This window comes from Callithrix jacchus, chromosome 3 (genome assembly GCF_049354715.1).
Source record: "Callithrix jacchus isolate 240 chromosome 3, calJac240_pri, whole genome shotgun sequence".
NCBI classification, from domain to species: Eukaryota; Metazoa; Chordata; class Mammalia; order Primates; family Cebidae; genus Callithrix; species Callithrix jacchus.
The window spans coordinates 66482357-66507428 of NC_133504.1; the positions used below are offsets into that span (position 1 = coordinate 66482357).

At 34.8% G+C, this 25072-nt stretch overlaps 1 long non-coding RNA gene across 1 annotated transcript in view; it reads left to right on the plus strand.

Annotated features, from left to right (window-relative positions):
* LOC103791843 (uncharacterized) overlaps positions 1-24328 on the plus strand; it is a 97067-nt gene extending 72739 nt beyond the window's left edge. The window contains exons 3-4 of the long non-coding RNA XR_008480046.2: positions 14120-14188; positions 24169-24328. This is a non-coding gene — a long non-coding RNA (uncharacterized LOC103791843). The remainder of the gene's footprint in view (positions 1-14119; positions 14189-24168) is intronic.
* The last annotated feature ends 744 nt before the right edge of the window (positions 24329-25072 follow it).

The following is a 25072-nucleotide window of genomic DNA, read 5'->3' on the forward strand; positions in this document are numbered from 1 at the left end:
TGTCCTTTGTAGAGACATGGATAAGGCTGAAAACCATCGTTCTCAGCAAACTGACACAAGAACAGTAAACCAAACACCACATGTTCTCACTTGTAAGTGGGTGTTGAACAATGAAAACACATGGACACAGAGAGGGGAACATCACACACCAGGGCTTGTCAGGGAGTGTGGGGTTAGGGAGGAATTGCAGGGGGTAGGGGGATTGGGGAGTGCTAACATTAGGTGAAATACCTAATGTAGCTAACGGGCTGGGGGATGGATGCAGCAAACCACCATGGCATGTTTATACCCACGTAACAAACCTGCATGATCTGTGCATGTACCCTAGAACTTAAAGTATAATTTTAAAAAGTTGAAATACACTGAAAAGAGCAACTATATAAATCAAAGATTATTTATAACCTTAGAATTTAGAAATTCAGACAATTGAATGGAAAGTCAAACAACTAAATCTAGATTATATTTTTTTCTACCTGAATCTGTAATTTGACATGTGGAAGTGAGTGTGGAGACCAGAAAGTTTCATTGATAAGTGATAAAAATACTCATTACCATATATAAAAAATGCAAGACAACATGTAAGAATGATTGTGTCAGTTTTTGAATGTTGCTGCTCTTTATGAAGATGGCCCAGAAGTGCCATCTGGATACTGAAATTGATACAACTGACGCAATCCATTGATCTTATTCAGATTTCAACATTTTATTTTAGCCTATATTCATTTGGGTGTATGTCTTTTACGTTTATACACTTTTATCATATCTTCATTTTCAAGTGTCTACCACTATTGCCAAAATACTGAACAGTTTCATCACCCAAAATATCCTTTATGTTTCTCTTGTATGACTATAACCACTCCCTCATGCCCCTAGCCCATCTCTTTAAGCCCTGTCAATCAATAGTCTCTTCTCCACTTCTAAAATTTTGTCAGCAGTTCATGTCTGTAATACTAGCACTTTCAGAGGCAGAGGCAGGAGTCGTCCCTAGAGTTTTACCCTAGTTGTTGCCTGTATGCACAGTGTTCTTTTTATTGTGGAGTTGTGTTCCATGGTATCTATGTACTAAAATTTCTTTCACCATTTACCTTTGATGGGTTAACTGGGCTGATTCTAGTTTGGGGATGTTATAAATAATCATGAAATATTCTATAAATATGTACAATTTTTTGTGCCAACACAAGTTTTCATTTCTTGCAGTTAATAAATTCCAAGGGGTATAATTATTAAGTCATGTGATAGTTACATGTAGTTTCATAAGAAACTGCCAAACTCATATCCACAGTGGCTGTATTATTTTATACTCCCAGTGGCAATGTCTGAGTGATCCCATTTTTTCACATCCTTGCCAGAAGTCAATATTGTCTGTGTTGTTTCTCTTTCTAGCCAATCAAATAAGTGTGTGGAAATTTTTTGTTTATAAGATGGTCTCTCTTTTAAAGCAGAGTGGAACTGAAAACCAAGACATATTATTCATGTTAATATGTCTAGTGCCTAGCATACTGTGAAAAATAAGTAATTCAAAATCTAAACTGCTAGAACTCCTTTTTGAGCCTTAAATGAATATGATTATGAGTCACATGCTAGGCAGCTATAATCTAAGCAGCTGCAGTCTTTGTTTCTTTGATTATAGATTAGCCTTCTTCCTTACCTACATTATTTTCTAAAATGTTGCAAATGACTAAAGGTCACCAGGGAAGATTCCTTCCCTCTTCATTGTTGATCGTCCTTATAGATTAACTTCACTCTTACCATTCTCCCACAAAGACTTCATGGCTATCACATTGTCTTAAGATAGAATGTTAAATACACTCTTTTAAAATGGAAAGGAAATGAAAACCAGCCACAAGGAAAACAAGCTGTAAGGAAAGGCTACAAATGGCGACTAAAACGTAACTCATAATATTAGCGCCTCATACAGAACATTTTATAATCCTACTAAACTTTGTTTTCTGCCTATATAAGCAAAAACTTATTTAACTTTAGAGTGCTGACCCATTTATCTGGAGTCTTTGTCTCCCAGATGATCATTCCCAGCTTTTTGATTGAATAAACTCTTTAAATTGGATTCTGATCCTGTTGATTATTTTAGGCTAACAATATAAATCTAGCATATAATAGGCGCACAATAAATATTTGTTGAATGAATAAATAAATAATGTGACTTTTTCTTGTAAATAATGTTCTGTTAGGATTAATCTTTCTTCTATGTTCTTTAAATTGCAAGAATTTAAAATACTCTATTACATCCAGATATGTGAATTAGTCTTTGTGGACAACAACACAAAATTGCTACAGTGTAATTTTCTTATATTTGAAGAATTGACTTTACATGAAAATTAGACAAAAAATGTTTCTTGTTCATTCACTCATTAAATAAATGTTTACTAATCAATTTATGCCAAGGACCATGTTTGGCCCTGAGAATTGCACGAAGATTAAAATTCCCCATTTTCATAGAAATATCCTGGTGGTGGAGTCATAAAATTAGCAATATTTGTATATACATACACACACACTTACATAAAATGCATCTGACTATAAATATATATTTTATAAAATTTAAATAAATTATCTATACATGTACTCATATGTATGTATTTGTAGAAAATTTCATATACTAGTAAGTGGTATGTAGACAAGATAAATGGGAAAGAAATATATTCATTAGGAAGACATTCATCTGAAAGCGGCAGAAACATTTAACAAGAGTGGATTAAAATACAAATTTCCTCAAGTTTGGTATTGGTGGCATTCACTAAAAGTTCAGGATGCCATCTCTTATGGCTTTACAATTCTCTTGGCATTCTAATAGTGGTCAAAGATTACCACTGTACCTCTTCAGGTCAGAATTACCTGCAGAAAAAAGAGAAACTAGTAGCTGTATCAGAAAAGCTAAATACTTTGGCTAGAACAGGTTTAAATGGCTCTGAGTAAAAACAGAAGTCTCTGTTTCTCCTCAAAGGAAATTACTGCATTACCACCACCACTCCCACTGCCACCACTGCCGCTACTAAAGAGTAAATTGAGCAGTATGTACTGCACTGATTTAATAAAACATTCCACCCACAAGAAATTGTATTCGGAAAGTTTAATGAAGGACCTAGAACAACTAAATGACAAATCCTAGATTACTTCATCCCAGTCTGCCAGCAGTGTGCCTCCAGAACCCTGCAGGCTGTTTTCCAGATCATATGTAGGAATCAGGGTTAAAATATATGCTCTTCCTCCAGAAAAGCTAATTGCAGACAGTTCGAATCTGAAAAAGTCAAAATATTAAAATGAACCAAGCCACTGCAGAGTCACATTGGACTCTGCAATACATGGGAAAAAGATCCCTCAATTTTGTGAAAACACTGATATTTGGGGGTTAGTTCATATAATAGCTTACTGGTGAATAATAATGTTACCTATTCAATAGAATTGTGAGAATTACAGAAGTTAATAATTATACTTAGAAGAGATGTGTAACACATACATGCCTCTATATATGCATTTATTTATTTACAAAGTCAAAGTAAATACATTAAATGTGTCTAATTAAATATATTATGTTCTTTTCAAAACCTGTTTTTCTTGGCATCTGTTATTTCATGCTAATTGTATCATCAATTTTATTTCTAACCAATTTCTTAGATACTCATCTTACCCACCTCACCCTCAAATTCCTAGAACTTTATCAATGGCAGAGATTACCAGTCTTGGCACAACTGACATTAGGATTATGTAATTTATTTGTAGGTGATGGTGATGGGGCTTGTCTTACACATCATACAATGTTTAGCAGCATCCCTGACTTTTACCCAATAGATGTCACTAGAAGCTTCCCAATTGCGACAACGCAAATGTCCTCTTAGGTAAGACATCTCATATTGAAAACCAGTGGCCCAGAGTGAGGAGAAACTAAGAAATATTGTTTTTTTCTTTAATGTATTTCACACAGCACATTGTTGCCTATAACGGAAGCTGCTCTAGTTAATTTAAACAAAAATATATTTACTGCAATGTATGTATAATTGCTGGAAGGTGGTTCAGTTCCTCAGAAGAGATTCTTAAAAAAAATGTGGCAAAACTTGTCCACTAAGGAATTGGTATATCTCATTATCTGAAAATTGGTAAATCAAATCACTGGCCAAGGTGCTAGATCAAGGCCATTATATCTCAGCCTTGATTCATGAAAGCAAAGGAGATAATCCGTGTTATGCCTCTCACAGCCACAAAACCAGAAATAATACATTAGGATCTCTTGTATAATATCGCTATGGAGAAAAAAAAAAGATGTCTCTGCATGCAGGCTTACCAGCAGAAGAGAAAATGTCTTGCTCTATCCCATATCAAACCTTCAAATTTATATGGCTACTTTTGCTTAGGTCAAAGTTGGAACTGAAATAAGTGAGTATGGGAAATGTCGTCTTTAGCTTTATAACCTCAAATATGAAGGAGTACATGTTACAATAGAGGTGAAATAGAACAGAATGATCCAGTCTGCAAGACCTGCCTTCCAGTCTATTACAATAATTCATAATAATTCCTTACCATTACGATCTGAATCTAACCTATGTTCGCAGGCTTTTAGATACACTTTTCCATTTATGAGACCTATATTCTAGTAACACTTCCTTTTAGCTACTCTGCACATTCACCGAATTCCCCCAAATACCTACTTTTTCATGATTTTGTTCTTGGTTTTCTGTTTGTCTGTTATTTTCTTCTACTTGAACTCTATTAATCAACTTAAGAATGATTATTTTTAAGATTACAGATTAAATGCCACCTCATTCATGATTTCATATTTACTGGCCCCAGCAGGAAGTATTATATTATTTCAAGTTGCACAGATTGTTTATGCTTCCATTAATAAAATTATCATGTATGTGTTTCTCATGCATATCTTATCTTCTTTGCTACAGTGTGAATGTACTAAAAACGGCGTTCATGTAGAAAAGTTCATTGAGTAAATTTCTAAAAAAGAGCAACTGGCTACTTGGGGGATGTATTAACTTTATTTGCCTAATATTCTAAACTACTGATGACACATGCTAATGAACACTATAGTAGCAATAATCTTTAAGCAGAAATTTTAAAGCAACAGGAGCTACTATTATTTACATCATGACTACTGCAAATAAAACAATTATCTGGAAAAGTATTAATGAAAGAATTTTTTTTTTGTTAAGGAAAAATATATTTCTTAAATATTAAAAATAACTATTTCTCCAGTATTTGCCTACTAACAAGTGGTCATTATGAGTTCTTTAAAGTGGATTTAACTAACTTACCCTTCTTGTCATAACATAAATTACTCTTACTTAGTGTATCAAACTAGCTCATGTTCTAGTATTATATATATTCCCAAAGAATTAGTTATTATATTGCTGCTGTGAGTAATGAAAGTAAATAAAATAGGTCCAACCAAATGAAGACAAACAGAGGCTATTTCTTTAGTCCTTCTATAGCAAGTGATAAGCCAACATCACTTGAGTTTTGCACAAACTTGTAGGCAGGCAGAGGAATGGGGAAGCTCCACAGTGATAAAAGGAGAAGGCTTCAGTATGTACTGATTGGAGGCTGTGACCATGGGAGAAAAATGCATGTTAGGCTTTCTGTGGTTTATTCTGGGTTGAAAATGAGGGCAAAACATAGGAAGTTCCGCAGTTGTTGACCAAGTCTTGATTATTCAAGGCACGTTGTGGCAGAGGTCATGATTTGACTTTCTGGCCTGATTGCTGCAGCATAGTGGTTCGTCCTCCTGAGCTTCTGGATCAGATTTCTGTTGCATATCGTCTGACTACTGTCTCTCTGTATATTCAGTCTCATTCAGTCTCTTGCTGCCATAATTACACACTCCAATATCTGGTTGTCTTTCTTCCTTTCTTATTTTCCTCTTTTATTTGCTTCCTTCAACCAAAATATATTAATGGAGCACCTAGCATAACTACAGTGAGAAATAATAAGTTACAGTCAACTATGCAGGATGAATTCTCTTTCTCAAACTCGTGGTAAAGACCTTTTTGGATAAAGTTAAAAACTTGAACCAGGCATGTAAGATGACAAGAAAAGCAACAAAGACAACAAACTTTTGTTTTCCACAGATAATGCTAAATATCTGTCCCTGGGTTCTTCCTGAAATTAATCTACTGAATAATTCTAGTCTTGATTATACCTATATTTTCCTAAAAAACTCATTTCATCAAACATAGACAACCCTTGGAGCTTCTAGGGCCCAAAAGAGCAAGCAAATATTATATTGTTGAATAAGGCTGACTTAGACATTTACATAATCTGTATTGTGGGAAATACTCTTACACTGAACTGTAATCGTATGGCAAGAAGTACCAGTCATTCGACCGCTAAATCCAAATTCTGTCGCCTAGGGGCAGGCTATATCAGGTCTGTAAGTATGCCTTTTGCAGCCTGATTTTAACTATGAATGTTAGTACCTAGGATGTAGCTAGAATAGGGTTTGTTTTTTATTTTGTTAATTATGGGAAAACTCATACATGACCAAATAGGGAAACAGAAAAAAGAATATGACAAATGATATTACCAATGTCATTGCAACCACCAATGAAATGCTGGGCAGCAATTAAAAATAATTAGATAGACGTATTTGAAAATTATGAAAGAAGAATTGCTGTTAAATGGCATTATATTATGGGGATAATAAAGTTGTATTTGCACTGTATACTGTCAGAAGTCTTACTTTGTACATTAAAAACTATATTTTGAAAAGAAAAAATGCCATGTCTAAGAGGTTTTTAAAATTATGAAAAGTGCACTCAGAACTATCCCTTTTATGTTAAAATGAGTGTATATGTAAACAAGTAAACATACATATGTAAAATATGTATGTTTATAAACATACATGTGTGTGAATATATTCATATATTTATAAATGCATTTATATATAAATATATAGGCCAGGCACAGTGGCTCATGCCTATAATCTCAGCACTTTGGGAGGCTGAGGAGGGCAGATCACCGGAGGGCAGGAGTTCAAGACCAGCCTGGCCAACTATGGCCAACATGGTAAAACCCTGTCTCTACTAAAAATACAAAGTGTAGTTAGGTGTGGTGGCACCTGCCTGTAATCCCAACTACTCGAGGATCTGAAGCAGGAGGATGGCTTGAATCCAGGAGGCACAGGTTGCAGTGAGCAGAGATGGAGCCACTGCACTCCAGTCTGGGTGACAGAAGGAGACCCCATCTTAAATAAATAAATAAATGTGTATAAATATAAAATAGAGCTATAGATAGATCTGCTTATGCAGGTTTTAGAAAACATCTGAGAAAAAGCACCACAAATTGTGACTACTGTTATACATGCAGAGTCAAACTATGAAATAGAGATTAAGGAAATTGGGAAAGCTTGCTTCAATCTTTCAATTATCTACATTTATGTATTATTTTAATAACATTTAACTAAGAACAATAATGTTCTGTAATTTAAAATAAGCAAATGTGTTAAATGAACATATGAAGGTCAGACATAATTGATTAATTATGTAAAATTTCTCACCAGAAAAAGAATACACAATCTATTTGAACAGAATCAGTGATACTTTGTAATAAGCACTTGGACATCCAGAAAGTAAAGGATGAAACCATAGTGAGTTATTAAAGATTGTTGTTCTATAAAGTTTCAAGTGTGTTTGTTAGTTTTCTAATAGAAGCTATTGTCTTAAGATACAATGATCATTCTGCATATTGTAAAGGGAAATGTTTTCCCTGTAGTGTCTTCATGGTTACGTTTTTTTTATCTATTTCATTTTTAAAATGTATCCTCTAAAACATTCATACATAAAATGTAGTTGAAATAATTCAGTTAGTGTTTGACCTTGAACATATGAATAAAACCAAGATATGCTGTCTCTATTTGTACACAGGAAAAAGAGCTGATCATATTTTAGTTATTCCAAGAAAATAATGCCATGTAAATACCCTTTCTTTTTATAGAAAACTACTGTATATGGATTTCTTTGACATCTTGCTATAAGCTCTAGTTGCTTTTGTAGTAAAAAACCAGCAATTTATCTGAAAGGTCATTCAGGACCAGGCACAATAATTTCAGCTGATCAAATCAATTATTTATACAATGAACTACAGTATGGTTCCCTCTAGAAATTACCTTATTATAGCTACTCACTCCCACTGAACTCTAAGAAAAGTGACATTTTGAAATACAAAGCTTGTTCTCTTCACTGAGCTTAATATGTATCGGTATCTCTCTGTGGCTCTTTTCTCTATTGAATAGCTGTCAGTCAGCAAGAGAGGGCCCATTCCCTAAGCACACTGCACAGTGGGTTTTCTCAACATGATGGAAAGTTTTCCAGTTGGCAAAAGTAAAGATTGAGAGAGGTAAAGCTTTGGACTCAGCATGAAAGGTAATAGAGCTATTAACCAAATACCAAATTCAGAGATGCTGGTACTGCACAACCAAACAACTAAGACAGCTAAGAAGGAGGTTTAATGTTCGTTCTATGGGGCGCAGGTTTACCAGAGGGTTTGGCAGATTAAAGAGTGCAAATAGACACAGAAACATCTTTGAAATCGAGCTTTTGGTATGGAATTATTGTGATTTAAATTAACAGTAATATTTAGTACATAGAGCTTTTTGCATAAACAAGATATCATCCAGTCAGTGGCATACTTACATAAATAAATCACTATCTTACACTCTAGCTAAAATAAAATAAATACATCTATAAACCTTACATTTTATTATATTCCCTGTTGTTATATTTATTATGGCAAGACTAATATTCTAATAATGACTATAATAACAATGTTCAGGAGATAGTTTTACTTCTGTGTTTGTATAACTTTTTATGCTTAGGTGAAATTGGAGATTGCTCCAAAATTTTTTAATAATAATTTTTAAAATAACATGCTTATATAATCATCAGAGCCCCATACTGTGGTAAAGCACATGTATTTTAGGTGAAGATGGAAGCTTAAATGTGCTATTTCCTGTGGCAAATAGGAAAGCATATCAATTGTCAATTGCTGTGCACAAAAAGAAATAATCTGGAAGCTTAGCAGTCAGAAACAAACCTTTATTATTGTAGCATGTCTATATGTCAGGAATCTGGGCATAGCTGATGTGGGCCCTCTGGCTAAACGTCTCTCATGAGGCTATTATCAATGTGTTGGCTTGGATTATAGTCATCTCAAGGCTCAAATGGATTTGGATTGGCTTCTAATATATCACATGGCATTTAGCAGGATTCAGTTTCTCATGGGCTGTTAACTGTGGACCTCAGTTTCTTGTTAACTAGTAGCTGGGGCCCATCTTCATTTCCCTGTTAGTTGTCTTCCTTCAGAATGTGGTTAGGGAAATGTGACTAGAAAGAAGTCACATTTTTTAAGTGTGATATTCTACTACTTTTGCAGTACTATTTGTCATAAGTAAGTCACTAAGTTCAGTTTATACACAAGGGCATGAATACCAGGAGGCAGGAATCATTGGGAGCCATCTTAGAAACTGCTGTAAAGAATCAGTAACAGTAGATTGGATTCTAGTAGAATTGGGAATTTAAGACAGGGAGAAAATGTATATATTATTAGATAAAAGTAATTGGGTAAAAATTGAAAGAGTAAATAAAGTTTTAGATTCTTATCTTAATTTTTAAAAACTTTTTCCAAATCTGGTTTCTTTTAAAATTATGAGGTTGAATTCATAAAGTGCTTAATTCATTTATACGGAGTGGTTCATATTGTAAAATTATCATAAACAATTTAAAAAAGAAAATCCTTCAACTAGCCCTTGCAGGTTAACACAAAAGACATTCTTCAAAATAAAATTGTCTTGAATTCTGGACATGCAGTCCCTTGAGCTTTGACGAGATCATGTGTCCAGCCAGCTCCATTTATAAACAACAAAATGTAGTGACAAGAATATCATGAATAAACATGACCACCATCCACAACTCACTGTCAAATATATGACATCAGACTAACATATGCACCCACTTGTATCTGTTCAAATATTATACATCACTATTTCTAGCCAAAACAATGTAAGCAAACAAGCAAAAACTTGTAGTCAGAGTATTCTGCCCCTTTGCATCATTGATAAGTAAAACACTAGAATAGTGCCTGGTACCAAGTAGGTTCTCAATGAATATCGAGAAAAAATATTGGAATGAATGAAGAGCTTTACCATTACATGTGTATTAATTTGGGGAAACAGCTTACAGTGTTTAAAATGTGCCTGCCTGTGTATGTATGTGTATTTTCTTTAAACAAAGCATAAATTTAACATTGGTATATTCTCAATGTAATAACTATTTGATAAGAATGTGTAAGTATAGGTATTTTGCATATGTTTATGTTAATAGCACTCCGGGCCATTGGAAATCTTTCCTCCCCCTAATCCTTAGCCTAAACTTTTTAATTCTAATGTATTTGTATCTATTTCTTTGTCAATTACTAACTCAAAAACATAACTGTATTCCCTCTCCCTTACCATCTCCAGAAAAGCTAACACTAGTAGAACTCTTCCCCACAAGTACAAAATGCAAATGTTCTACTCATATCAACATAATCTTTTAGGGAATCCAGAAATACAATCTTAATTTTAAAAATTAAAGGAAAAGTATACAATTCAAAGGTTTAAAGTAATTATTTTATATGCAATTAGAAAAAAAAGTCAAATTATTATTTTAAAATTTCAAAGCAAGAAACTGAAATGGTCCTTTGAAAGTTTGTTAGTAGAGCCCCCTGCCTTTAAAAAGGTTAAGAACTCAATCACTCAGAGTAACTCCTACCTTCGTAAGCATTCTGCTAATTCAATGACAGACTGATAGAGTCACTGCTCTGTCATTAATGAACCACTTTACATTTTCCAGTTAACACTGTACTTCTCTGGTAGTCCTTTCTTAAAAGATAATAACATATAATATCTTCTTTCTAACAACCTTTTAGTTTTCTAGTTCACTTTTCTATCTTAAAATGGATATGATCTTTAGTGTAGACAAAAAGAAGTTTGTTTTTAAAATATATTCCACAAATATTCCCAATTTCCCAAGAGTGCAAAACGGTAAAAAGAAATAACAAGTAATAGTTGTTTTTAATTCATTGTCTAAATATGAGGTATGTTGGTTCTAGGATAAATATATGAGTGTATTTAAAATGTTGAGTTTTAAAGTTAGACCAACCTGCCTTCAAACTTTAGCTGATACTAATTCCATGCTTTAGAAAAATTCATTTAAGCTCTCTACTGCTTAGTTTTCTTATTTGAAAAACTAAGGTTATATCAAGTAAATAATATTAAGTAAGAATATAATAGTATCAAGTAAATAGTATAAAGTAAATCATTTTGATATGATAGTCAATAGGTATTCTGTTAGTGCATTGCAGAAAACTAGCGGAGTCAATTAACAATAATGCATTATTAGTAGTATATTATTACACTATAGTAGACACAGTGTCTTTGTTTAAGCTCTAAACTCCAGAAGAAATTCTAGATACTTTTCATGAGTAAGGGTTATTTATTCATAATTTTCTTTAAAACATAACAGAATGGGCAGGGTTAGGCTCTTGTTGCAGGTGCCATTTGACCAGAAGACCTAAGTCAAGTGAGAGAGCAAAGCATGCAATTGTCTTAGAGAAAAACGTTTCACACAGAGAAAAGAGGAAGAATATAACCTTGAATAATCCAAGTAATCAACTAATAAAGTAAACACAATGATAGCTGATTCAAAAGACTGAGTTATTAGGAACAATATATTTTTTTGATAATTTTAACAGCTTTCTTGAGATATAATTGAAATATAATTAACTGCATATTTTTATAGTATACAATTTGACATATGTATATATCCACTAAATCATTACTACAAATGAAAAAATGATTACAACCAACACCCACAAGTTTCATGATGCTGCTTCATCTTTGTTATCTCTTTTTTATGCGTCTCCCTACTCTAATTCCCAGAGGCAATACAAATCAGCTTTGTGTCAGTATGCATTACTTTACATTTTAAACAATTCTGTATAAATTAAATAATACAGTATAGTCTCTGTTGTTGTCTGGTTTCTCAATTGGAATAGTTTATTTTGAGATATTTCAAAGTTATCACATGTTAATTTATTTTGATTGCTAAGTAGTATTCCACTGTATGAATATACCACACTTTATCCATTAATTCACTGATAGACATTAGGACTGTTTTCATTTTTGTTTTTGTTATTAAGAGATGAGGTCTCACAGTCTAAAACAAGCTGGGGTTCAGTAATGCCACCACAGCTCACTGCATCTTCCAACTCCTGGGCTCAAGTGATCCTCCTGCCTTGTATGCTCCACCACACAAGCTAAGTTTTTTGTTTCGTAGAGATTAAAATCTCACCATCTTGCCCAGGCTGGTTTCAAACTCCTGAGCTCAAGAGATACTCTCAACTTGGCCTTCCAAAGTGATAGGAATACAGGTGTAAGCCACTAGGCATGTTTTCAGTTTTGGCTTTACAAATAAAACTTTTATGAATATTTGTGTGCATTTTTTATCAAAATACACTTTTTTTCTCTTATGTAAATCCCTAGTAATGAAAGGGCTAGATCATATGAGACATACATATTTAACTTTTTAAGAAGCTGACAAGCAACTTTTTAATATGTTCTAACAATTTACTTTCACAATAGAATATGAGACTTCCTCCACATATCTCAAAACTTAATATGTTCAATATTTTTAAATTTAACATTTCCAATGGAAGTAAAGTGATAATTCATTTAGATATTAATTTGTATTTTCCTAATGATTAGTGACTCATGTCATGTTTTTGTCTACTTACTTTCCTCTTTTGTTTTATCTGATGGAGGGTATGTTTACATCTTTTCCCCTTTTTACTGTAGGTATCCTGTATATGTCCTGGGAATTCACTCCATTAAACCAGATAACCTTGAACAGATCTTTTCTGAGTACTTCCATTTCTATCCCTGGATTCTGCTGAGATAGCTAACTAGATCCTTGAGTCACATATATAATTTCATGGAGCCCTCCATGTTACTAACACTCTGAACTTTTGATCCTTTTGAGAATGTTTTCTAGTCACGCCCCTGACTTTCTCTCCAGAGCATATTTTCCTGATAGCGAATCTCCTAATTTTAGGGCCTTTTGTAATCCAAACATTTCCAAAATACTGGTTTCCCTTTGCTACCAATTCTTCCCTCAATCAGTTTCATTCTTTTCACATTTAATGAGAAACAGCAAGGAGAATCCAGACTGTACCTTCAACATTTGGCCTGGATACATTCTCAGCTAAATATCTAAGTCCATTGTTTGCAAATTTGATTTTTACATGACTGCAGGGCATCATTCAGCTCTGTTTTCTGTCACTATATAATAAGGATCCCATTTCTTCAGCTACCGTGAACATATTTGTCATTTCCATACAATCCATCACTAGGAGTATGTTCAAAGAAAATATTTCTTACAATATAGTCTGCTTATTATGACTTAATTTCTAAGAAGATACATATATATTCTATTCTATCATCCTAACATTCAAGTCTTCAGTAGCATAGTCATTAGTATGTGTATTTCTAAATTCTATTTAAGATACTGTTGCTCTTTTTTTAATTCTATAATGCTCCTAAAAATTCTTCCAGCCTCTGCACACCACCCAATTAAAAAGTCACTCTGTGTCTTTAGGTATTTGTTAAAGCAGCCCTTCCTGATACTAACCTGTGTATTCATTTTCCATTGTTAATGGAATTGCCAAGAATTTGGTGAGTGTAATTTTGCAGTTCTGAGAGTCAAAAGTTTTCAATGAGTCTTACTGGTATAAAATTAAGAAGCCATCAGAATCATATTTTTTGGGGAGTTTTAGGGGATAATCCATTTATTTTTTTTAGCTTCTAGGGCCTGCTTATGTTCACTGGCTTGTAAAACTTTCTTTCGCCGAGGTCAATAATGGACATTCAAGTTTCACTGCATCATTCTTATACTTACTCTTCTTCTTCTTCTTTCTCCTACATTTAAGCACACTTGTGATTATGTTGGACTATCCAGATAACTCATGGTACTATTCTTATTTTGTCAGCTGATTAACAACCTTAATTTCAGGTGTGACTTTATTTATTTATTTATTTTTGAGACAGAGTTTTGCTCTTCTCTTCCAGGCTGGAGTGCAGTGGCATGATGTAAGCTCACTGAAAATAGAACCACTATATTATTGCACATTCCCACTTGTAAGTACACATTTAAAGGATATAAAATCACTATCTCAAAGGGATAGCAACACTCTCATGTTTATAGATCATTTATATTTAATATGACTATTGTTATGGTTAGATTTAACTCTACCATCTTTCTATTCTTATCTTTCTGTTTATTTTCTTTTTCTTCTTTACTTTTTTTTTTTTTTGTACTTTAAGTTCTCAGGTCCATATGCAGATCTTGCAGGATTTTTGCATAGGTACCAACATGCCATGGTGGTTTGTTGTCTCCAGCCCCCCATCACCTACATAAAGCATTTCTTTCAATGTTATCCTTCCCCTACCTCTTCACCCACTCTGTCCCTCCCCATCTCCCAGCAGACCAAGTGTATGATGTTCCTCTCCCTGTGCCCATGTGTTCTCATTGTCCAACATCCACCTATGAGTGAGAATATGTGGTGTTTGGTTTTCTGTTCTTGTGTCAGTTTGTTGAGAATGATGGTTGCCAGATTCACCCATGTACCTACATAGGACACAAACTCATCATTTCTTATAGCTGCATAGTATTCCAGGGTGTACATATGCCACATTTTCTTTTTCCAGTCTATCATTGATGGGCATTTGGGCTGGTTCCAGGTCTTTGCTATTGTAAACAGTGCCACAATGAACATACATATGCATGTATCTTTATAAAAGAATTATTTATAATTCTTTGGGTACATATCTAGTAATGGGATTGCTGGGTCAAATGGAATTTCTATTTCTAGATCCTTAAGGAATTGCCACACTGTCTTCCACAATGGTTGAACTACATTAGACTCCCACCAACAGTGTAAAATTGTTCCTGTTTCTCCACATCCTCTCCAGCATCTGCTGTCTCCAGATTTTTTAATGATCACCATTCTAACTGGCATCAGATGGTATCTCAATGTGGTTTTGATTTGCATTTCTCTAATGACCAGTGATGATGAGCATTCTTTCATGTTTGTTGGCCTCATAAATGTCATCTTTTGAAAAGTGTCTGTTCATATCTTTTGCCCACTTTTGAATGGGTCATTTTGTTTTTTTTTTTTTTCTTGTAAATCTGCTTTAGTTCTTTGTAGATTCTGAATATTAGTCCTTTGTCAGATGGGTAGATTGAAAAATTTTTTTCACATTCTGTTGGTTGCTAGTTCACTCTGATGAATTTTTCTTTTGCTGTGAAGACACTCTGTAGTTTAATTAGATCCCATTTGTCTATTTTGGCTTTTGTTGCCATTGCTTTTGGTGTTTTAGTAACGAAGTCCTTGCCTATGCCTATGTCCTGGATGATTTTGCCTAGGTTTCCCTCTAGGGTTTTTATGGTATTAGGTCTTATGTTTAAATCTTTAATCCATCTAAAGTTAATTTTAGTGTAGGGTGTAGAGAAGAAGTACAGTTTCTACTTTCTGCACTTGGTGAGCCAGTTTTCCCAACACCATTTATTAAACAGAGAATCCTTTCCCCATTCCCATTCCTTGTTTTTGCCAGTTTTGTCAAAGATCAGATAGTTGCAGATGTGTGGTGTTACTTCCAAGGCGAATGTTCTGTTCCATAGTTTTATATCTCTGTTTTGGTACCAGTATCATGCTGCTTTGATTACTGTAGCCTGATAGTATACTTTGAAGTCAGGTAGTGTGATGCCACCAGATTTGTTCTTTTTGTTTAGGATTGTCTTGGCTATGTGAATTCTCTTTTGGTTCCATATAAATTTTAAAGTGTTTTTTTCCAGTTTTATGAAGAATGTTAATTGTAGCTTAATGGGGATAGCATTGAATCTATAAACAAACACATTGATTCTTCCTAACCAGGAGAATGGAATGTTTTTTTATCTGTTTGTGTCCTCTCTTATTTTCTTGAGCAGTAGTTTGTAGTTCTTCTTGAAGAGGTCCTTCACATCCTTTGTTAGTTGTATTCCTAGGCATTTTATTCTCTTTGTAGGTATTGTAGATGGGAGTTCAGTCATGATTTGGCTCTCTGTTTGTCTGTTATTGTTGTATAGGAATTCTTGTGATATCTGCATATTGATTTTGTAGCCTGAGAATTTGCTGAAGTTGCTTATCAGCTTAAGGAGATTTTGGGCTGATATGATGGGGTCTTCTAAATATACAATCATGTCATCTGCAAATAGAGACAATTTGACTTTCTGTTTTCCTAATTGAATATGCTTTATTTCTTTTTCTTGTCTGGTTGCTTTGCCTAGAACTTTCAAAACTATATTGAATAGGAGTGGTGAGAGAGGGCATCCTTGTCTAGTGTCAGTTTTCAAAGGGAATGTTTCCAGATTTTGCCAGTTCAGTATGTTATTGGCTGTGGGTTTGTCATAAATAGCTTTTACTATTTTGAGATACTTTCCATCAATACCTAGTTTATTGAGAGTTTCTAGCATAAAGGGTTGTTGAGTTTTGTTGAAGGCCTTCTCTGCATCTATTGAGATGATCATGCGGTTTTTGCTTTGGTTTTGTGTTTGTTATGGGTTACAATTGTAGATTTGTGTATGTTGAACCAGTCTTGATCCCCAGGATGAAGCCTACTTGATGATCATGTTGGATAAGCTTTTTTATGTGCTGTTGCATTTGGTTTGCCAGTATTTGATTGAATATTTTTGCATGAATGTTTATCGTATATATTGGCCTTAAGTTTTCTTTTTTTGTTGTGTCTCTGCCAGGTTTTGGTATCAGGATGATGTTGGTCTCATAAAATGAGTTATGAAGGGTTCCCTCTTTTTGTATTGTTTGGAATACTTTCAGAAGGAATGGTACCAGCTCCTCTTTGTACCTCTGTTAGAATTCAGCTGTAAACCCGACTGGACCTGGGCATTTTTAGGTTGGTAGGCTATTAAATGCTGCCACAACTTTAGCCCTTGTTATTGGTCAATTCAGAGTTTCAACTTCTTCCAGGTTTAGGCTTGGGAGGGTGTAAGTGTCCAGGAATTTATCCATTTCTTCCACATTTACTGGTGTATATGCATAGAGTTGTTTGTAGTAATCTCTGATGGTAGTTTGTATTTCTGTGGAATTGGTGGGGATATTGTCTTTATCTTTTTATTGCATCTTTTTGATTTTTCTCTCTTCCCTTTTTTATTTGTCTGTCTAGTGGTTTGTCTATTATGTTGATCTTTTCAAAAAACAACTCCTGAATTTACTGCTTTTTTTTAAGGGATTTTTCTGACTCTATCTCCTTCAGTTTTGCTCTAATCTTAGCTATATTCTTGTCTTTTGCTAACTTTTGTATCTTTTTGATCTTGCTCCTCTAGCTCTTTCAATTTTGACAATAGGGTGTCAATCTTAGATCTCTCCTTGCTTCTCATGTGGGTATTTATTGCTATAAATTTTCCTCTAGACACTGCTTTAAATGTGTTCTAGAGATTCTGGTACATTGTGTCTTCATTCTCATTGGTTTTGAAGAGCATCTTTATTTTTATCTTCATTTCATTGTTTATTCAGTCATCATTCAGCAGCAAGCTGTTCTGTTTCCTTGTAGTTGTGTGGTTTTGAGTGAGCTTCTTAATCCTGAGTTTTTCTTTGATTGCACTGTGGTCTGAGAGACTGTTTGTTATGATGTCTGTTTTTTGGGTTTTTTTTTTTTTTTTGCATTTGCTGAGGAGTGATTTACTTCCAATTATGTGGTCAATTTTAGAATAGGTGAGATGTGGTGCTGAGAAGAATGTATATTCCATTGATTTGAGGAGGAGAGTTCTGTAGATGTCTATTAGGTCCATTGGTCCAGATCTGAGTTCAAGTCCTTGATGTCCTTGTTGATTTTCTGTCTCGTTGATCTAATATTGACAGTGGAGTATTAGAGTCTCCCACTGTTATTGTGTGGGAGACTAAGTCTCTTTGTAGGTCATTAAGAACTTGCTTTATATATGTGGGTGCTCCTGTATTGGCTGCATATATATTTAGGATAGTTAGCTCTTCTTGTTGTTGTATTGATCCTTTTACCATTATGTAATGCCTTTCTTTGTCTCTTTGATCTTTGTTGGTTTAAAGTCTGTTTTATCAGAGACTAGGATTGCAACTCCTGCTTTTTGTTTTTGCTCTCCATTTGCTTGGTAAATCTTCTTCCACCCTTTTATTTTGAGTCTATATGTGTCTTTGCACATGAGATGGGTCCCCTGGATACAGGACATTGAAGGGATTTGACTTTTTATCCACCTTGCCAGTCCGTGTCTTTTGATTGATGCATTTAGGCCATTTACATTTAATGTTAATATTGTTATGTATGAGTTTGATCTTGCCATTTTGTTACTTGCTGGCTGTTTTGACCATTAGTTGGTGCAGTTTCTTAATTGCTTTGTTCTTTATCATTTGGTACGTTTTTGCAGCAGCTGGTACTGGTTGTTCCTTTCCATGTTTAGTGTTTCCTTCAGTAGCTCTTGTAAGGCAGATCTGGTGGTGACAAAATCTGTCAGCAATTGCTTGTCCATACAGGATTTTATTTCTTCTTCACTTATGAAGCTTAGTTTGGCTAGATATGAAATTCTGGGTTGAGAGTTCTTTTCTTTAAGGATGTTGAATATTGGCTCCCACTCTTTTCTGGCTCATAGGATTTCTGCCAAGAGAGCTTCTGTGAGTCTAATGGGCTTCCCTTTGTTTATGACCCAACCTTTCTCTCTGGCTTCCCTTAGCATTTTTTTCCTTCATTTCAACCCTGGTGAATCTGATGATTATGTGTCTTGGGGTTGCTCTTCTTGAGGAATATCTTTGTGGTGTTCTCTGTATTTCCTGGATTTGAATGTTGGCCTGCCTTGCTAAGTTGGGGAAGTTCTCCTGGATATCCTGAAGAGTGTTTTCCAGCTTGGATTCATTCTCTCCATCACATTCAAAAGTACACTGATCAAGTGTAGGTTAGGTCTTTTCACATAATTCCATATTTCTTGGTGCCTTTGTTCATTTCTTTTTAGTCTCTTTTCTCTAATCTTGCCTTCTTGTTTTATTTCATTGAATTGATCTTCAATCTCTGATATCCTTTCTTCTACTTGATCGATTTGGCTAATGAAACTTGTGTATGCTTTGTGAAGTTCTCGTGCTGTGTTTTTCAGCTTCATTAAGTTGTTTATGTTCTTCTCTAAGCTGGTTATTCTAGTTAGCACTTCATCTATCCTTTTTTCAAGGTTTTTAGTTTATTTGCATTGGGTTAAAACAAGTTTCTTTAGCTCACAGAAGTTTATTATTACCCACCTTCGGAAGTCTGCTCTGTCAATTCATCAAACTCATTCTCCATCCTCCTTTGTTTTCTGGCTGGTGAGGAGTTGTGATCCCTTGGAGGAGGAGTGGCATTCTGGTCTTTGATGGTTTCATCCTTTTTGCACTTGTTTCTTCCCATCTTCATGGAATAACCAGTTTGATCTTTGAATTTGGTGATTTTGGATGGGGTCTCTGAGTGGACCTCCTTTCTGTTTATGTTGAAGCTATTTCTTTGGGTTTTTAGCTTTCCTTCTAACAGTAAGGTTTCTCTGCTGTGGGACTGCTGGAGGTCCACTCCAGACCTTGCTTGCCTGGGAATCACCCGTGAGGTTTGCAGAACAGCAAGGATTGCTGCCTAATCTTTCCTCATCTTGCCTTCATTCCAGAAGGGTACCTGCCAGGTGTCAGCCACAGCTCTCCTGTATGAGGCATCCTTTTGTTTATACAGGGGTCAGGAAGCTGCTTGAGGAGGCAGTCTGTCCCTTGGCTGCCTGCAGTGGCACTGCTGGGCTGTCATGGACTCAGTCCAGCTTCAGTGTAAGCTTCCTCTGTCTTTTGTTTACACAGGTAGGTTTAGACCCACCTCAGCAATGGCAGATGCCCTTCCCCCCACCAAGCTTGATTGTTCTGTGTCAAGAGAAACTCTCAAGCAAGAGGGCTTCAGTTTGCTGGTTTTTGTGGAGGTGATACCTGTCCAGCCTTATCATCTATCTTCCTGCTTTCAGTTCCCCCTTTTTCTGGGGAGCAGGTAGCTCCATCCAGCAGGTGCTCTCAGTGCTAGTCAAAATGTTCCCCAGAATTGTGCTGACAACCCACTGTGCCAGCTGGAGCTGCCACTCAAATCTGTGCTGTTAACTCACAGTGCTTTTCAGCCTGGCAGGGATCTCCTGGTCTGTGGGTTGCAGAGTGCTGGGGGGGGAAGTCCTGATCCTCTGGTCAGTTGCACCTTCTGGGTTAGGGAGCACCCCACCCTGCCTCAGTTTGCTCTTCTTGGGCTACACCCATTGTCCAACCAGTCCCATTGAAATGAACCTGGTACCTCAGTTAGAAATGCAGAGATCACTCACCTTCTGTGTCTCTCTCACTGGTAACTGCACTCTGAAGCTGTTCCTATTAGGCCATTTTGGTGGAATCCCTGCTGCTTTTAAATTTTATTTCATTTCCTTTATTGACTTACTAGCTGTAAGTCTGTTTTGTTATTATAGTGGTTGATCTCAGGCTTATAATAAAGACATATTATTGCCTACCTTAAGGTGATATTATACCACTTTACTTGTAATACAAGAAGCTTACAATAATAGTATGCTTTTAGTTATTCATTCCTGAGTGACATGTGTGTATGTATATACATATATATCTACATATATATAGATAGATATATAAAACAATAGTTACTATTTCTGTTTAAGTAGTCAATTAACATTTAGATAGATTTAAATAAATAAAGAAATTATATATTTGCCCAGGTAATTATCATATTATTTATCATTCTATTGTGTGGTTTTATATTTTCATTTGATGTCATTTTACTTCTATCTGAAAATTTTATTTTCACATTTTTTGTATTATAGATCTTGTCATGATAAACTATCAGTTTATATACATCTGTGAAATGCCTTATTTTATGTTCATTTTTGAAATATTTGTTTGCCAGGTGTAGAATTACAGGTTTCTTTGAATGCTGTTTCTGTAAACTAAAAATTTCATTTTTCAACAACATTAAAAGTAACTTATAATGGCCCTAATCTCAGTCACAGGCATTCCAAAGTTAAATTGAATAACTAGATCAAGCCATGATCCGATGGAAGGTCAACTAGAAGGAAGTATCACAATATTTTTTTATTTAAGATCTATTCTATGCTTTTAAATTCCTCATACCTAGTTATTTTAACATATTGTCAATTTTCTGGTCGCCATTGGCATTTGTGGTCACTATTACCTGTCATTTTCATACTGCTCCAACATGATCCTTTGCATGCGTGGTACTGAATGCTCTCTAATAACATACTTGATGCAGTTTGAACACCCCAGCCTGTTTCAGGTTTTGTCTTCTGAGATGATTAGGCTCTGTCGCCACCCAAATCTCATCTCAAATTATAATGCTCACATATTGAGGGAGGAACCTGGTGATGTGATTGGATCATTCAGGAGGTTTCCCTCATGCTGTTCTTGTGATACAGTTCTTGTGAAATCTGATTATTTTATAAGTGTGTGGCTCTTCCTCCTCCATGCTCTCTTTCTCCTGCCACCATGTAAGAAGTGCTTTGCTTCCCCTTGTTTTTCCTGAGGCCACCCCAACCATGTGGAACTGTGAGTCAATTAAACCTTTTTTGTTTATGTATTACCCAGTCTCAGATAGTGTCTTTATAGCAGTGTGAGAATGGACTGACACATCTTCTCTTAGTACTTACATTTCTTCAGTAATCCTTCCTTTACTATGACTATGAAGATCTTCCTATAGCCTTGATTTCCTGATTACATAGCACATATTCATTCTCTAGGAAATCTTTTCTATGATCCCTTCTATTTGAATTAACCATGGCCTTGATTGTTTTCCACTTTCTATAAATTTGGTTCACACTGATAAAACTTTGTTTGCCTGAATTACTATTATGTTATAAACTCCTTCAAGACACTAGTGATATTTGTTTCACTTTTTACTCCAAAACAAAGCAAAGCACCTCATACAAGTGGGACCTAAGTAAACAAAAGAGCTTCTGCAGAGCAAAATAAACTATCAATAGGGTGAATAGATAACCTACAGAATGGGAGAAGAATTTTCAAACTATGCATCTGGCAAAAACCAGAATCTACAGTGAACTTAAACAATTACACAAGCAAAAACAAAATAACTCCAATAAAAAATGGAAAAAAGGACGTGAACAGTCATTTTTCAAGGAAGACATACATACAAGTAGCCAACACACATATGAAAAAATGCTTAACATCAATAATCATCAGAGAAATGCAAATCAAAATCACAATGAGTTACCATCTCACACCAATGTCTTGCCTATTTTTAAAAAGAAATAACAGATGTTGGCAAGGCTATAGAGAAAAGAGGATACTTATACACTGTTGGTGGGAATGTAAATTAGTTCATCCTCTGTGAAGAGTTGGAGACTTCCCAAGTGTAAAACAGAATGACCATTTGACCCTGTAATCTCATTACTTGGTATACACTGAAAGAAAATAAGCTATTCTACCAAAATACACATGCACTCATGTGTTCATCACTGTGCTATTCACAGTACCAAAGATATGGAATCAACCCAGGTATCCATCAATGGTAGATTGATTAAAGAAAATGTGGTATATATACATGATTGAATACTGTGCAGCCATAAAAATAATAAAATCCTGTCCTTTGCAGCAACATGAATGGAGCTGGAGACCATAATCCTTTTAGAATTAATGTAGGAACAGAAAACCAAAAACTGCGTGTTCTTACTTATAAGTTGGAGCTAAACACTGAGCACACATGGACATAATTATGGAAACAATAGATACTGTGGAATACTAGAGGGAGGGAGGGTGGATGAAAATCTACCTATCAAGTACTGTGTTCACTACCTGGGTGACAGGATCCACACTCCACACCTTAAGCTCAGGCATTATTCCTATGTAACAAATCTGCACATGTACTCTGTATCTAGAATAAAAGTTGAAATTAAAAAGTATTGGTTAAAAAGAGAAATAAAATATAGTGGTGTGTATATAGAACAAATAGCTGATTAAAGAATATTGTAGAGGCCAAGGCAAAAGTTTCTAGTCGCTCTCTGAAGTATCTCTGAAAATCATGAAGAAGAGGCAAATTAATAGGAGAAAAGGCACACACGTTTATTAATGCATGCACAGGAACTTTCGGATTGAAGACCCAAAGGTACAGGATAAATTGTGAATTTTTATGCTTAAATTTAACAAACTATAAACAGTCATGTAGAAATGTAATTGAACAAAAAGGGTATGATCTAATGCTGATAGACTGAGCGGGGAAACCCAGCAAAGTCTAGATTCTTTTTGGCCTTTCTAAGCATGCATTTCTTCCTTCTGGATATAGGACAAAACTTCTTCTGAAATGGAAAGTTTATAACCTACAGTCAAATAAGAGGTCAATTTCTTTATGGCCAGGTTTTACACAGAAAGGTGGAGGAAAAGTTAGATTAATATTTTTAGATTTGATGGCTGGCTTTGGGGAAAAAGGGTCTGGTTTCTATGACCTACCATGAATAAGATGGATTCTAGTTTCTATGGCTGGCCTCATGGGAAAATGTGAATGTGAGACAGGAGGGCCGAAGATCAGAGAAAACCTTTTGTTTCTGAAGCTGCTTCTGAAGCCTTCATTTTGGGGCATTTTTTTTCTGAGTTCCAACTGTACCCATAATTTAAAATAGTAGCTGAAAATAGAATATAATATTACTGTCTATTATAAATTTAGTATAATATATTATAAATTTAGTATGATTTATAGTATCTACTTCTGGGCAATAGAATACAATCAGGGCATCATTAAAAAGTCATCTTTAAAGTGATTTGTAAACTAAACCCATAAAATATGATGCATACAGGTTAGAAATATAAATAACATCAAATGTCCCCTTTATTGATTGTTTGAATCATTTTTATAAGCAAATAATTAGTAAATATTTTATACTTTTGCTTTATGTATTAGTTTATTCTCACATTGCTGTAAGGAAATACACAAGACTGGGTAATTTATAAAGAAAAGAAGTGTAATTGACTCACAGTTTCTCATGGCTGGGGAGGCCTTAGGAAACAGTCATGATGAAAAACATCTCTTCACAGAGTGGCAAGAGAGAAAAGGAGTACAAACAAGGGAAATGCCAGATGCTTGTAAAACCATGAGCTCTTGAGAGACTTACTGATTATCATGAGAACAGCATGAGAGCAACTGCCCCCACAACCCAGTTTCTTCCACCTGGTCCTGCCCTTGACATGTAGGGATTACTACAGTTCAAGGTGAGATTTGGGTGGGCACACAGAGCCAAACCATATCCCTTCAAAAAGGTTTTAGTTTGTATTTTGTATTTAATTATAATAGAAATGCAGCTAAGTATTGTTACTACCAATGAGTACAAGCCAGCAAAAAGCAACCTGAGACTCCATCTCTTCCAAAATTTTATATGTATTGGTTGAGCATGGTGGCACAGACCTGTAGTTCAGCAACTCCAGAGGCCGAGGTGGTAGGATCATTTGATCCCTGGAGGTTGAGGCTGCAGTGAGTCATGACTGAGCCACTGCACTCCAGGCTGGGTGTCAGAGCAAGGCAGTGGCTTGAAAAACAAAAGGCAAGAATGTATTTTTGAAGATATGCAATAATAGATACTTCAATTTGATTTTGTTACCTTTATGTTTATACAATCAAAACTAAAAAAAAACTATAAATTTTAAAAATCCATTTTCATGAATTGTTAGATACATAATATAGTTGTAATTTTTTATAACTGAAATATTTGAAGAATGGTATTTTAAAGCAAATGATGTTCAACAACTTAAAAATATAAATTTCAGCTCAAAATGGTTTAAGTTCTAAATTACATAAATTAAATGCATTTTATTCTACTAAAATTGTAATGTAATTTTTTTCTTTTGTAAATAGGTTTAAAGGACAGTAAATACATGTGTCTGAGTATGCAATTATTCCAATTTTTAAAAATCATATTAAAATTGACTTGGTTGTTTTATTTAC